Source organism: Mixophyes fleayi, chromosome 12 (genome assembly GCF_038048845.1).
Source record: "Mixophyes fleayi isolate aMixFle1 chromosome 12, aMixFle1.hap1, whole genome shotgun sequence".
Classification (NCBI taxonomy): domain Eukaryota; kingdom Metazoa; phylum Chordata; class Amphibia; order Anura; family Limnodynastidae; genus Mixophyes; species Mixophyes fleayi.
In genome coordinates, this window is record NC_134413.1 from 23,705,557 (window position 1) to 23,721,865 (window position 16,309).

At 42.6% G+C, this 16,309-nt stretch overlaps 1 long non-coding RNA gene across 4 annotated transcripts in view; it reads left to right on the forward strand.

The window, feature by feature from the left end:
- The first annotated feature begins 884 nt into the window (after nucleotides 1-884).
- Nucleotides 885-16,309, forward strand: part of LOC142109443 (uncharacterized) — a 54,692-nt gene continuing 39,267 nt past the window's right edge. For 3 of the 4 annotated variants that reach the window (XR_012680377.1, XR_012680376.1, XR_012680378.1), the window contains exons 1-3: nucleotides 885-1,402; nucleotides 1,730-1,786; nucleotides 5,193-5,393. This is a non-coding gene — a long non-coding RNA (uncharacterized LOC142109443). The remainder of the gene's footprint in view (nucleotides 1,403-1,729; nucleotides 1,787-5,192; nucleotides 5,394-16,309) is intronic. The other variant, XR_012680379.1, reaches the window with a different exon arrangement.

The following is a 16,309-nucleotide window of genomic DNA, read 5'->3' on the forward strand; positions in this document are numbered from 1 at the left end:
AGTAGTCTGTTCCTTGTCAAAGCACAGTGTGCATGCTATGCTGACTTAATAATACCCTCCACATTGCTGGATCAGTGCCCACAGTATGTTAGGTAATGGTAAACAAAAATAAGGATACAAGCATGTTAACTTCACTGTGTCATTTACTGAACACAAAGTGGTTATAATAAAACCTATTGGAATGTGTGAAGGGTCTCTCCCTGGTGTCTCATTAATTGTCCCAGTTGAAAGAGTCACTCTATCCTATAGAAGGCTTGAGCAGCTGGGGTTTGTTTACCAATAAACACTTCTCTTATAAGATGATGCTGCCTTGTAGAGGCTTGAACACATTGTAAACAACAACATAATTGATTAATTGTCTGTAATGTGTAATCTTTTCACTGTAAATGTTGTCATATAAAAATGGACACATCATGTTAATCTGTAGAACTGTCTGAGCTCAAATCAAGAAGAAGAGGCTGGAGAACTGTGACAACATGTCTTTACTGTGTGGTATATACTGAGAACTGAACATGGCTGCCAGGTATTTCCTGTCAGCCAGCACTTCCTGATTAGCAAGTGGATGGCAGTGATGTCATTTCCGCCAACCACACATAGCATATACCTACATAAACTCTGTAATTTTCAAAATGCTAAATTCTTGAAATGCAATACTGTACATCTGGGTATATTTGTCTTTTCCTCTGATAAGAAAAAAGTACCCTCCCTAATTAAATAAAAGTCGCAAGCCCACCCCCTTATTTCTACCACACAGGGGGTTTGGTATCAGGCTGTTTGGTTGTGCCCCATTTCCAAAATGGTGGCTCTGGCTCACCTACGCATAGAGCATGTGCAGGGCGGCCTGCTGCATGCTGTGGAGAGCCAGGAGCATAGTTGGCAATTCCGCTTATAACAAGTGGAATTGGGCTTGGGTTTTTTTTAGAGTTGCGGGGTTTTTCTGGTGGTCGCGGGTTGCGGTTTTTGGGCTTCACAACATTTTTTTTTTTTTTTTTTTTAAAAACTTTATTGCCTTGTGTATAATAATGCTTTAGTCAGTGTAAGGACCATAGTTGCCAATTACACTTATAACAAGTGGAATTGGGCTTCTTTTTTTGTGAAGTTGCGGGGTTTTTTTCACTGCCGCGGGTAGCTTGTTTTTGGGCTTGGACACGTTCTCCAAGTCCACAGGCTGCATAATCGTTTTTTTGTTTGTTTTTTTATCCTCTAGTACCATTTTGTGATTGGTACATTCAGTTTTTTGTTTTTTTTATGGGCGGGTTGTGCAGCGAATTCCTCCAATGAAGTGGCGCTATGTGGGTGGGCGGAGTCAGAGGAGGACGTGGAATAAATCACAGGAAGATGGATCTACAGCAACCTACTGTAATAAGTGGTGTCAGACACACGATCGCTGCACTTATAGCAGGTAACACTGCTATATAACACCCTCCCCTCCCATTCAGTGAGCTGCTCATGTCAGAAGAACGCTTATACTGTTATATCATGGGGCTGTGTGGGATAGACATACCAGTGTCCTAAATTACAGCATTTGCTGTTTCATTTGCCATATCAGTGTATAAATGTGTCCTCTTGTGCTTATAAAGGTTTTCTAAATGGAGATTCAGTGTAGAAATTAGTGTTTCTAAAAGGACGGTCCCCTGTAAGTTGGGCTTTTTTTGGGGCTTTTCAGGATTGGTTTGGGCTTGTTTTGGGCTTGTTTTTGCACTAAGCGGTTCCTTGTTTTTCATTTCAGAGTTGGCAACCCTGGTAAGGACGCTGGTCTCTTATGTGGGTGTGACATCAGGTGTTGGTAGGTAAACTTCAGCGTTGGCCCCTCCTGGGGGAACCTGTCTGTGTTGTATGCAGTAGATATGGAGAGTATATATGTGACCAGACAGAACATGATGTGTGTAATTATAGTGTAAAGCTAGGGATATATTGTAGTGTACAGGGAAAACAAACCCCCTAAAGTGCAGCTATAACTCCTGAGTCTTCATCTTTAGTTACTATAACTGCAGAAACTGCTGCAGATCCCATTACTATTAATATTATCTTGACATTTGTATCATAAATAAAAAATAATTAATTTTTGGCTTTTTTGGGCTCTTTTTAGGATTGTTTGGGCTTGTTTTGGGCTTGTTTTTCACTGGCCAGAAATCAATTAGATTGTCAAGGGGTGCGGCTTAGTGTGTTCCCAAAGTAGGAGCCAGATTGATGCAGTTTGTGCTCATTTGGGAAATTAAAACTAATTCACATACACATCACATTTAACATCATTTTAATGATATTTTGCTGTATTTTGTAAGATTAGCGAATATATATATTTTTTTTTAAAGAAAAAAGTATAAATGGTTGAGGTTTGCAGTCTAATTTCCTGAAAATATTTTTAAGGATTGTTCATCTACCTCTAACTTTGTCATTGGTACCAATATGTTTCATGACTGCTGGGATATCCTCAGCCTTTCCCAACAATCTATCAACCCAATCCACAATATGCTGAACCTGAGGCTCCGGGAGACTGTCCAGTATACATAGTCCTTCCAACAGATTACCCAGTCTGTCCCTTAATAATTGACTTCCCTAACACAGTCTGTACTATAGTACACTCTTATTACCGTATTTACTACATCAGTCATTCCTCTAGTTCAGGGGTCGGTAACCCCGGCGGTGGCACGCAGCCCCCTGAGTCCTGGCACGCCGTCCGACTGTTCTAAATGACAGCTGCATTTCTGCTCTTCTCCGGCTGTCATTCCTTCCCCGACGCTGAACTGCTGCGCAAGCGCAACAGTTCAGCACTTCTCCGGCTGTCATTTATTAAAAATGACAGCCGAAGAAGAGCTGAACTGCGCTACGCAGTTCCTCCCAAGCACCTTTGCGGACCGTTTCATGCCTGGAAGAGGTAAGTATAAAATTCTATCATTATTTATTAATTTATTAGTGTCCTAAAAAATATTTTTTTGCAATTCTGAGGCCATAAGAGTCATTGGGGGCATTACTGTGGCATAAAAGATATTGGGGACATTACTGTGGCATAAAATGTATTGGGGGCAACTGTGGCATATTATGTGTTTCTGGGGCAACTGTGGCATATTATGTGTTTCTGGGGGCAACTGTGGCATATTATGTGTTTCTGGGGCAACTGTGGCACATTATGTATTTCTGGGGGCAACTGTGGCATATTATGTGTTTCTGGGGGCAACTGTGGCATATTATGTGTTTCTGGGGGCAACTGACATATAATGTGTTTCTGGGGGCAACTGTGGCATACTATGTGTTTCTGGGGCAACTGTGGCATACTATGTGTTTCTGGGGGCAACTGTGGCATACTATGTGTTTCTGGGGGCAACTGTGGCATACTATGTGTTTCTGAGGGCAACTCTAGCAAAGTATGAATTGGGGGCACAACTATGTGGCATAAGATGAATTGGGGGCACAATTAATGCTTAACTATAAGGGAGGACCCATGGAGTTGCTGTACTGGGGCCATGAATTTCTCTAGGCAGCTCTATGTGAACTGGGGCACTACTGTGCGGCATAACATTTTTTTTGCTGGTCCCTTACTGTTAATATGATATTAGCCTCATAAAATGAGAAATAATTATATATATATATAGCCGAGAAGGGAGGGGGCGGCTACAATTTGCCTGGGCCTGCTTGGTGGCCCGAGTCCCCTTTGGAGACCTAATTTTGAAAAAAATAAATATATTTTAAAAGTACTTTTTAATTTTTTTTTTTATTGAGTGCAGGGGGATCGGTAGTGGCTAAATCCCTTTCAGCTCAGGTACCTTCAGACGCCAGGTTATGTGACTGCAGTGGTCACATGGTACTCGGCGGGCTGCTGGATATCTTCCCATGCCGTGCAGTCAGGGCCGGATTAAGGGAATGGCCCCTGGGCTAGGGGGGCCTCCATTCCACCGTGAGGGCCCCCCCCAGTGATCCGAGCCGCCCTCCCCCCCGTGATCCGAGCCGCCCTCCCCTCTCCCCCCCGTGATCCGAGCCACCCCCAGGGCACTTACCTCCTTCTCCTGGCATTGCGGTCCTTCCCCGGCGCGCTGTACGCTCTTTACTGAGGAGATCTCGTGAGAGTGAGACTCACGAGATCTCCTCAGTAAGGAGAATACAGCGCGTCTGGGAAGGACCGCAGTGAAAGTGCTCAGCAGCATTGATCGGGCCGGGGGTGCCCCCGCCCTCGACCGATCAATAATGCTGTTGAGCACTTTCAAGGGCCCCCTGGATGCCAGAGGCCCCTGGGCTGTAGCCCAGTTAGCCCTATGGTTAATCCGGCCCTGCGTGCAGTGGAGAATAAGGTAAGAAGAAGGTGTGCTGGAGAGGGGGCATTTGTGACGAAAGGTGATGGAGAGGGGATTGTGTCACTAAAGGTGCTGGGCAGAGGGGGGGCAAGTGTGATTAAAGCATGTGGGCAGAGGGAGGCACGTGTGATTAAAGCATGTGGGCAGAGGGGACATATGTGAGCAAAGCTGCTAGGCAAGGGGGTATGTGTGAGTAATGCATTTTTCTGTAAGAGGGTGACCTGGTGCTTTTCACCTGCTAGACATGCCACCAATGATGTACTGCCACACCCCCAATTGTACGACCACTTGCATGGTAAAAAATTGTTGTGCCGCCGCCGCATATATATATATATATATATATATATATACACACACACACACACACACACACACACCTGGGCTTGACTAGATTTTAGCCGGTACTCCGATAGAAAAAGGTTGCCAACCCCTGCTCTAGTTATTAGTGGAAGTATCTTGTTGCAGTAATGCTACTCCTGAACTGACATTCCCAAAATTAGTCAAGGTGGCATATTTACTGGGGAGTCTCAGGACCAAGGCTGGGTACACAATGTAAAAACTTTCGATTGATTTGTTATCTCTAGCGATTTTACAAATGACTGAAGTTCCAATCAGTCTGCCGATTCATGTGTACACACTATACACGTTTTACCTTCTGATCTGTGCTATTCATCAGGTCCAAGAGCAGTGTAGTCGGTCATTGATTACAACACACAAAATAAACTTTTGACTTTTCCACAATATATTGTGGCAAGAGCCCTTTACTGGTGAAGCAAACGCGTACAACTTCTTCCTTTTTATGGTTCTTTATTGTCAGGATGGTAATAATGTTTTGACACCGTATACTTGCACAGCAATTATGGAGACCCTCAACGCTTACTATACATAGTCCATCTCTCTGTCCAGATCAGCCAGCTAGCCCAGCGTTGATCTCCCTGAACAATGAAACAAGCAGGGTTTTATACCTGACACTCCTCCCACAGGCCTAGCTTGATGGACAGGTGACACACCTACCTACTCTTTAAAAGGAAACGCCCATCCCAGGCTCTGTTTAGACTATCAGACCCACCCTGTCTGTTTGCTGAGAGGAAGCAGCTTTTAAATCATGTAAGTAAACCAATTTTAAACTACACATATGTTTTTACCTGGTTTAATCTCCACCTAGGTACATAACTGTGCCAATGTTTCACTCTACTTCCCTGCTTTCTCTGCATATTGCCAGCTAAATGCCTCCTTTTGTTACAATATATACAGTGCTTTTTTTTGTAAGAGAAAAGATGCCAGAATTAACCTCTTTCTGCCCACTCATTTTTGTGTAGCCCTTTCTTTCTGCCCCCTCGTTTTTTTTGTAACCCTCTCTTTCTGTGCCCCTCCCCTGCTTTCTGTAGTCTGTACTTACCCTATATGCTTCCTTTCCCGCTTCTCTGCTTGATCGCGGCTCCTCTCCCTGGCAGCGTTGTGACGTTCTATGACAAAAAAGCCCTGCATATATATATATATATATATATATATATTAGGGATGAGCGCACTCGGATTTATGAAATCCGAGCCCACCCGAACGTTGCCGATCCGAGTCGGATCCGAGACAGATCCGGGTATTGGCGCCAAATTCAAATCTGAAACTGAGGCTCTGACTCATAATCCCGTTGTCGGATCTCGCGATACTCGGATCCTATAAATTCCCCGCTAGTCGCCGCCATCTTCACTCGGGCATTGATCAGGGTAGAGGGAGGGTGTGTTAGGTGGTCCTCTGTCCTGGTAGATCTCGTGCTGTGCTGTGCTGTGCTGTGCTGTGCTGTGCTGTGCTGTGCTGTGCTGTGCTGTGCTGTGCTGTGTTCTGCAGTATCAGTCCAGTGGTGCTGTGTGCTGTGCTCTGTCCTTCTGAAGTCAGTGGTGCTGCTGGGTCCAGTGCTGTGTCCTGTTCAGTCCAGTGGTGCTGTGTCCTGTGCTCTGTGCTTCTAAGGGCATAGTTATTTCCCCAATATTCCCCTGTGTTTAAAAAAATAAAAAAAAGTTATTTAAAAAAATACCAAAAACTAATTTAATTTTTTTTAATTACCACAAAATTTGCACAACCAATCCTGCAGTATAAGCCCATTGGTACTGCAATATTACCAAGTTCACACATTCAGCAGTAAAAGTCCAGTGGTACTGCAATATTACAAAGTTTACACATTCTGCAGTATCAGTCCAGTGGTGCTGTGTCCTGTGCTCTGTCCTGCTGAGTTCCGTAGTGCTGCTGGGTCCTGTGCCGTGTCCTGTTCAGTCCAGTGGTGCTGTGTCCTGTGCTCTGTGCTTCTAAGGGCATAGTTATTTCCCCATTATTCCCAAGTTTTTTAAAAATAAAAAAAAAGTAAAAAAAAAATTACAATTAAAAATTAAAAAAAAAATATATATAATTATAACCAAATTTGCAAAACCAATCCAGCAGTATAAGTCCATTGGTACTGCAATATTACAAAGTTCACACATTCTGCAGTATCAGTCCAGTGGTGCTGTGTCCTGTGCTCTGTCCTGCTGAGTTCCGTAGTGCTGCTGGGTCCTGTGCCGTGTCCTGTTCAGTCCAGTGGTGCTGTGTCCTGTGCTCTGTGCTTCTAAGGGCATAGTTATTTCCCCATTATTCCCAAGTTTTTAAAAAATAAAAAAAAAGTAAAAAATTTAAAAAAAAAAAAAAATATATAATAATTATAACCAAATTTGCAAAACCAATCCAGCAGTATAAGTCCATTGGTACTGCAATATTACAAAGTTCACACATTCTGCAGTATCAGTCCAGTGGTGCTGTGTCCTGTGCTCTGTCCTGCTGAGTTCCGTAGTGCTGCTGGGTCCTGTGCCGTGTCCTGTTCAGTCCAGTGGTGCTGTGTCCTGTGCTCTGTGCTTCTAAGGGCATAGTTATTTCCCCATTATTCCCAAGGTTTTAAAAAATAAAAAAAAAGTAAAAAAAAATAAAAAATTAAAAAAAAAAAAAAATATAATAATTATAACCAAATTTGCAAAACCAATCCAGCAGTATAAGTCCATTGGTACTGCAATATTACCAAGTTCACACATTCTGCAGTATCTTGTGCTACATATAATGGAGACCAAAAATTTGGAGGATAAAGTAGGGAAAGATCAAGACCCACTTCCTCCTAATGCTGAAGCTGCTGCCACTAGTCATGACATAGACGATGAAATGCCATCAACGTCGTCTTCCAAGCCTGATGCCCAATCTCGTAGTACCGGGCATGTAAAATCCAAAAAGCCCAAGTTAAGAAAAAGTAGCAAAAAGAGAAACTTAAAATCATCTGAGGAGAAACGTAAAGTTGCCAATATGCCATTTACGACACGGAGTGGCAAGGAACGGCTTAGGCCCTGGCCCGTGTTCATGACTAGTGGTTCAGCTTCACCCACGGATCTTAGCCCTCCTCCTCCTCCCCCCCCCTACAAAAAATTGAAGAGAGTTATGCTGTCAGCAACAAAACAGCAAACAACTCTGCCTTCTAAAGAGAAATTATCACAAATCCACAAGGCGAGTCCAAGGATGTTGGTGGTTGTCAAGCCTGACCTTCCCATCACTGTACGGGAAGAGGTGGCTCGGGAGGAGGCTATTGATGATGTAGCTGGCGCTGTGGAGGAACTTGATGATGAGGATGGTGATGTGGTTATTGTAAATGAGGCACCAGGGGGGGAAACAGCTGATGTCCATGGGATGAAAAAGCCCATCGTCATGCCTGGTCAGAAGACCAAAAAATGCACCTCTTCGGTCTGGAGTTATTTTTATCCAAATCCAGACAACCAATGTATGGCCATATGTAGCTTATGTAAAGCTCAAATAAGCAGGGGTAAGGATCTTGCCCACCTAGGAACATCCTCCCTTATACGTCACCTGAATAACCTTCATAGTTCAGTGGTTAGTTCAGGAACTGGGGCTAGGACCCTCATCGGTACAGGGACACCTAAATCCCGTGGTCCAGTTGGATACACACCAGCAACACCCTCCTCGTCAACTTCCTCCACAATCTCCATCAGATTCAGTCCTGCAGCCCAAGTCAGCAGCCAGACTGAGTCCTCCTCAATACGGGATTCATCCGAGGAATCCTGCAGCGGTACGCCTACGACTGCCACTGCTGCTGTTGCTGCTGTTAGTCGGTCATCTTCCCAGAGGGGAAGTCGTAAGACCGCTAAGTCTTTCACAAAACAATTGACCGTCCAACAGTCGTTTGCCATGACCACAAAATACGATAGTAGTCACCCTATTGCAAAGCGTATAACTGCGGCTGTAACTGCAATGTTGGTGTTAGACGTGCGCCCGGTGTCCGCCATCAGTGGAGTGGGATTTAGAGGGTTGATGGAGGTATTGTGTCCCCGGTACCAAATCCCGTCGAGATTCCACTTCACTAGGCAGGCGATACCAAAAATGTACAGAGAAGTACGATCAAGTGTCCTCAGTGCTCTAAAAAATGCGGTTGTACCCACTGTCCACTTAACCACGGACATGTGGACAAGTGGTTCTGGGCAAACGAAGGACTATATGACTGTGACAGCCCACTGGGTAGATGCATCCCCTTCCGCAGCAACAGCAACAGCTGCATCAGTAGCAGCAACTACAAAATGGCGGCTCGTGCAAAGGCAGGCAACATTGTGTATTACAGGCTTTAATAAGAGGTACAACGCTGACAACATATTAGAGAAAATGAGGGAAATTATCTCCCAGTGGCTTACCCCACTTAGACTCTCATGGGGATTTGTGGTGTCAGACAATGCCAGTAACATTGTGCGGGCATTAAATATGGGCAATTTCCAGCACGTCCCATGTTTTGCCCACACCATTAATTTGGTGGTGCAGCATTACCTCAAGAGTGACAGGGGTGTGCAGGAGATGCTTGCGGTGGCGCGCAAAATTGCTGGACACTTTCGGCATTCAGCCAGTGCCTACCGCAGACTAGAGGCACATCAAAAAAGCATAAACCTGCCCTGCCATCACCTCAAACAAGAGGTTGTGACGCGCTGGAACTCCACCCTCTATATGCTGCAGAGGATGGAGGAGCAGCAAAAGGCCATTCAGGCCTACACAGCCACCTACGACATAGGCAAAGGAGTGGGGATGCGCCTCAGTCAAGCGCAGTGGAGACTGATTTCCGTGTTGTGCAAGGTTCTGCAGCCATTTGAACTTGCCACACGAGAAGTCAGTTCCGACACTGCCAGCTTGAGTCAGGTCATTCCCCTGATCAGGCTGTTGCAGAAGCAGCTGGAGAAAGTGAGGGAGGAGCTGGTAAGCCATTGCGATTACACCAAGCATGTAGCTCTTGTGGATGTAGCCCTTCGTACGCTTTGCCAGGATCCGAGGGTGGTCACTCTTTTAAAGTCAGAGGAATACATTCTGGCCACCGTGCTCGATCCTCGGTTTAAAGCGTATGTTGTGTCTCTGTTTCCGGCGGACACAAGTCTACAGCGGTGCAAAGACCTGCTGGTCAGGAGATTGTCCTCTGAAGAGGACCGTGACATGCCAACAGCTCCACCCTCATTTTCTTCCACATCTATGGCTGCGAGGAAAAAGCTCAGTTTTCCCAAAAGAGGCACTGGCGGGGATGCTGATAACATCTGGTCCGGACTGAAGGACCTGCCAACCATTGCAGACATGTCTACTCTCGCTGCATTGGATGCTGTCACAATAGAAAAAATTGTGGATGATTACTTTGCTGACACCATCCAAGTAGACATGTCAGACAGTCCATATTGTTACTGGCAGGAAAAAAAGGCAGTTTGGAAGCCCCTGTACAAACTGGCTCTATTTTACCTGAGTTGTCCCCCCTCCAGTGTGTACTCGGAAAGAGTTTTTAGTGCAGCGGGGAACCTGGTCAGTGAGCGGCGAAGGAGGTTGCTTCCTCAGAACGTTGAAAAAATGATGTTTATAAAAATGAATAATCAATTCCTCAATGAAGTACAGCACTGCCCTCCAGATACTACAGAGGGACCTGTGGTTGTGGAGTCCAGCGGGGACGAATTGATAATGTGTGATGAGGAGGAAGTACACACTGTAGGGGGAGAGGAATCAGAGGTTGAGGATGAGGACGACATCTTGCCTCAGTAGAGCCTGTTTAGTCTGTACAGGGAGAGATGAATAGCTTTTTTGGTGTGGGGGCCCAAACAAACCAATCATTTCAGCCAAAGTTGTTTGGTAGGCCCTGTCGCTGAAATGATTGGTTTGTTAAAGTGTGCATGTCCTATTTAAACAACATAAGGGTGGGTGTGAGGGCCCAAGGACAATTCCATCTTGGACCTTTTTTTTTTTGCATTATATGACCAATCAACAGTCGTTTGCCATGTTCAAAAAGTAAAACCAAATTTAAAAAAATACAAGAAATTAAACCAAAAGTAAAATGCCGTGTCATAATTTAAAACAAGAGGTATTGACGTGCTCTAAAACTACTGTATTGTTGTTTATATTTTATAAACACTACACTTGAAAGCTTGAGTCTTTCAATAAAAAAGTAACTGTCCATTGCACGAATATTTGCAACAGGGACAATTTTAGGGTTAAGAAAGTCAACTAATAACACTTCGACGCTGTCTGTCTTTATAAACACTACACTTGGAAGTTGGAGGAGGTATTGTGGCCCCGGCACCAAATTTACTACCGGGGCCACTCCACTGTGCAGTCCATATCTAGGTGTATCAGATATTAAACAACGGTGACAGTTGATGCCCAATTTTTTAATTATATTGTGGCCTCGGTACCAAATTGTGTACCGGGGCCACCACACTACGCAGTCCAGATACTTGTTTGGTGGAATTCAGACCAGTTGAGGGTTTTATTATTATATTGTGTGGACCACTCTATCTATACCACACTACAACTCTATACCACTCTATTTCATACTTTAATTCTATTTCATACTTTAATTCTATTTAATACTTTAATTCTATTTCATACTTTAATTCTATTTCATACTTTAATTCTATGACTAATTACCATAAAGAGGAACAAAATAAACCAATTTTACCAAAAGTATAATATGACTTAGACTTACAAACACTACACTTGAAAGATCGTGCCTTTAAATGAAAAAGTCAGTCTTCATTGCACGACTATGTGCAACAGGGACAGTTTTTTGGGTTTACAAAGTCAACGAATAACACTTCGACCCTGTCTGTCTTTAACATACTTGATGGGATCTCAATGACGAATTGTCTGTACCATGTTTGGAGGAGGTATTGTGGCCCCGGTATCAAATTGGGTACCGGGGCCACCCCACTATGCAGTCCAGATACTTGTTTGGTGGAATTCTGACACGTGGAGGGTTTTTTAATTATATTGTGGCCTCGGTACCAAATTGTGTACCGGGGCCACCACACTACGCAGTCCAGATACTTGTTTGGTGGAATTCAGACCAGTTGAGGGTTTTATTATTATATTGTGTGGACCACTCTATCTATACCACACTACAACTCTATACCACTCTATTTCATACTTTAATTCTATTTCATACTTTAATTCTATTTCATACTTTAATTCTATTTCATACTTTAATTCTATTTCATACTTTAATTCTATTTCATACTTTAATTCTATGACTAATTACCATAAAGAGGAACAAAATAAACCAATTTTACCAAAAGTATAATATGACTTAGACTTACAAACACTACACTTGAAAGATCGTGCCTTTAAATGAAAAAGTCAGTCTTCATTGCACGACTATGTGCAACAGGGACAGTTTTTTGGGTTTACAAAGTCAACGAATAACACTTCGACCCTGTCTGTCTTTAACATACTTGATGGGATCTCAATGACGAATTGTCTGTACCATGTTTGGAGGAGGTATTGTGGCCCCGGTACCAAATTGGGTACCGGGGCCACTCCACTATGCAGTCCAGATAGAGGTGTATCAGATATTAAACAACGTTGACTGTTGATGCCCAATTTTTTAATTATATTGTGGCCTCGGTACCAAATTGTGTACCGGGGCCACCACACTACGCAGTCAAGATAGATAGATGTGTATCATAGATAAAGTTCATTCAGTGGTGTGGGGCAAATTGAAAAATATTCAAAATGCACTGACATTATCAAAAACAAGAGGTTGTCACACGCTAAAACTCCAACATGTATATGATGGAGAGGATGGAGGAGCAGCCGTATGTGTAGTGTAATGCAGACCTGTTGAAGGTTTTTTATATATTTTATTGTGGTGCCCAGTGCCCACTCCTCTAGGCAGTCCAGGTACATTTATTGGTGCGAATCATAAAAGTTCAGGGTTTTTAATATATCTTGTGGTGACCCACTCCTATACGCAGTCCAGGTACATTTATTGGTGCGATTCATAAAAGTTCAGGGTTTTTAATAGATATTGTGGTGACCCACTCCTCTACGCAGTCCAGGTACATTTATTGGTGCGAATCATAAAAGTTCAGGGTTTTTAATATATCTTGTGGTGACCCACTCCTCTACGCAGTCCAGGTACATTTATTGGTGCGAATCATAAAAGTTCAGGGTTTTTAATATATATTGTGGTGACCCACTCCTCTACGCAGTCCAGGTACATTTATTGGTGCGATTCATAAAAGTTCAGGGTTTTTAATATATTGTGGTGACCCACTCCTCTACGCAGTCCAGGTACATTTATTGGTGCGATTCATAAAAGTTCAGGGTTTTTAAGATATATTGTGGTGACCCACTCCTCTACGCAGTCCAGGTACATTTATTGGTGCGATTCATAAAAGTTCAGGGTTTTTAATATATCTTGTGGTGACCCACTCCTCTACGCAGTCCAGGTACATTTATTGGTGCGAATCATAAAAGTTCAGGGTTTTTAATATATCTTGTGGTGACCCACTCCTATACGCAGTCCAGGTACATTTATTGGTGCGATTCATAAAAGTTCAGGGTTTTTAATATATCTTGTGGTGACCCACTCCTCTACGCAGTCCAGGTACATTTATTGGTGCGAATCATAAAAGTTCAGGGTTTTTAATATATCTTGTGGTGACCCACTCCTCTACGCAGTCCAGGTACATTTATTGGTGCGAATCATAAAAGTTCAGGGTTTTTAATATATATTGTGGTGACCCACTCCTCTACGCAGTCCAGGTACATTTATTGGTGCGATTCATAAAAGTTCAGGGTTTTTAATATATTGTGGTGACCCACTCCTCTACGCAGTCCAGGTACATTTATTGGTGCGATTCATAAAAGTTCAGGGTTTTTAAGATATATTGTGGTGACCCACTCCTCTACGCAGTCCAGGTACATTTATTGGTGCGATTCATAAAAGTTCAGGGTTTTTAATATATATTGTGGTGACCCACTCCTCTACGCAGTCCAGGTACATTTATTGGTGCGAATCATAAAAGTTCAGGGTTTTTAATATATCTTGTGGTGACCCACTCCTATACGCAGTCCAGGTACATTTATTGGTGCGATTCATAAAAGTTCAGGGTTTTTAATATATCTTGTGGTGACCCACTCCTCTACGCAGTCCAGGTACATTTATTGGTGCGAATCATAAAAGTTCAGGGTTTTTAATATATCTTGTGGTGACCCACTCCTATACGCAGTCCAGGTACATTTATTGGTGCGATTCATAAAAGTTCAGGGTTTTTAATAGATATTGTGGTGACCCACTCCTCTACGCAGTCCAGGTACATTTATTGGTGCGAATCATAAAAGTTCAGGGTTTTTAATATATCTTGTGGTGACCCACTCCTCTACGCAGTCCAGGTACATTTATTGGTGCGAATCATAAAAGTTCAGGGTTTTTAATATATATTGTGGTGACCCACTCCTCTACGCAGTCCAGAAAGATACCTTGTTGCAACGTTTTGGACTAATAACTATATTGTGAGGTGTTCAGAATACACTGTAAATTAGTGGAAATGCTTGTTATTGAATGTTATTGAGGTTAATAATAGCCTAGGAGTGAAAATAAGCCCAAAAACTTGATTTTTAAACTTTTTATGTTTTTTTCCAAAAAAATCCGAATCCAAAACCTTAAATCCGAACCGAGACCTTTCGTCAAGTGTTTTGCGAGACAAATCCGAACCCCAAAAATAACGAAAATCCGGATCCAAAACACAAAACACGAGACCTCAAAAGTCGCCGGTGCACATCCCTAATATATATATATATATATATATATATATATTGTGGCAGTTGGGGTCAGAGTCTTATCTTGTATGGTTTATATATTTTTTAATTCATTTGTAATTCATTATGCTATTGTGGGCAGCACGGTAGCTAAGTGGTTAGCAATTCTGCCTCACAGCGCTGGGGTCATGAGTTCAATTCCCGACCATGGCCTTATCTGTGTGGTATGTTCTCCCTGTGTTTACGTGGGTTTCCTCTGGGTGCTCCGATTTCCTCCCACACTCCAAAAACATACTAGTAGGTTAAGTGGCTGCTATCAAAATTGACCCTAGTCTGTGTCTCTCTCTCTCTCTCTGTCTGCCTGTGTGTGTGTGTGTGTGTGTTAGGGAATTTAGACTGTAAGCTCCAATGGGGCAGGGACTGATGTGAATGAGTTCTCTGTACAGCGCTGCGGAATCAGTGGCGCTATATAAATAAATGGTGATGATGATGATTATTATATATCGGTTTCATTAACCTGTTTTTGAGAGCAGCAGACTGCATAGCCACTGTTTATGGTTTTATTTTATATAATTAGCACCTGGGTTTGTATATTATTGCTTCATTTAATGTTTGCATGTATTAAAAACACTGTCAAGACACTATTCTCTCCTGTGTATATGACACTTCATTACATTACAATGTATATGAACAGGGTAATGCGACTTTTGCATTTATAACCAACACCGTCATGCTATCGTTGGGCATTTGTACACCTGATATAGAAATAATGGCATGTTTTGAGTTGGATCTGCCTTGAGATATGTGTGACTCAAAAAACACACATAAGTCAGCAATTTTTGTAGCATAATATTTATACGTACCTTCGGGCCACTAAATGCGTCAAACTCTAAATTAAGCTCTGAGAGCCTGAGTCATTAAGGAGAGCAAAGCACAATAAAGGAGTAACTTTGCACCTGGGCAAAACCATGTTGCATTGGAGGGGGAGGTAAATTTAAAATGTGGGGACAGATTTTTAGTTGGGATAGGGCATGTCCTAGATCAACTCTAAATTTCAGTGTAAAAATAAAGCTATCAAGTATTTGTGTGTTAGATTAAAAGACAGCCAATATTTAGGTTATGTGCAAAATAATAAACTAATTTATACCCCTTGCTTTGTAACATGGTTTGTCCCTGAGAACATTTACTCCTTTTTTTGCCTTACTTTCCTTAATGACTCAGGCCCTAAATGTACATCACAGATGAGATCCAGTAAAAGCAGATGTCCGTCTGCTGCGTTTTCTTCTAGCGCATTTGCATTTTAGTTGCACTTTGTTGTTAAATAACCCCCAGAGACCTTAATAGGTACTTCCCTTAGTGAAATTTGTGAACTCACCTGTGTAGCTAAGGACAAAGTGACTGGGAGTAACATCATCAACTTGACAGATGACCTAAGATCCATTATGAGATAGTGAGACAGATGGCTCTAGCCCAATGTGTTTTCTGAGCAGATTGGCATTTCCCAAGCACCCTTTTCACTTTAAATCTAATAAACGCAGAGAGTAAAATCACATTATCCTATGGCTCTGGGTTTCCACGGCGCTATTTAATGTCAGACAAAATCACTAAAAGAGTCTACATATGTACAGGGATAAAATGAAAAGGAACATGGCTCAAGTCCATTGACATAAACAAGATTGCGTTTGTTCAATAGCATCTGGATTGACGACAACCTGGGGGCAATGAAATTGACAATGATTAGGATAGAGTAGCAACGCCAAATGTCAAAAATGCAAAGACCTCAGCAAAAAGTATCCGTTCTACCGTAGCTTCTGAGTTATACCTCAAAAAATTAATAATGGCTTTTGTTATATATTACATTTTCATCTCCGTTTTTCCAATTCTTTAAAGTGTATTTTCCACCTGAACACCGTTGAGGCAGACGTTCTGTCAGCTGAAACAATGAAGTGCCTCA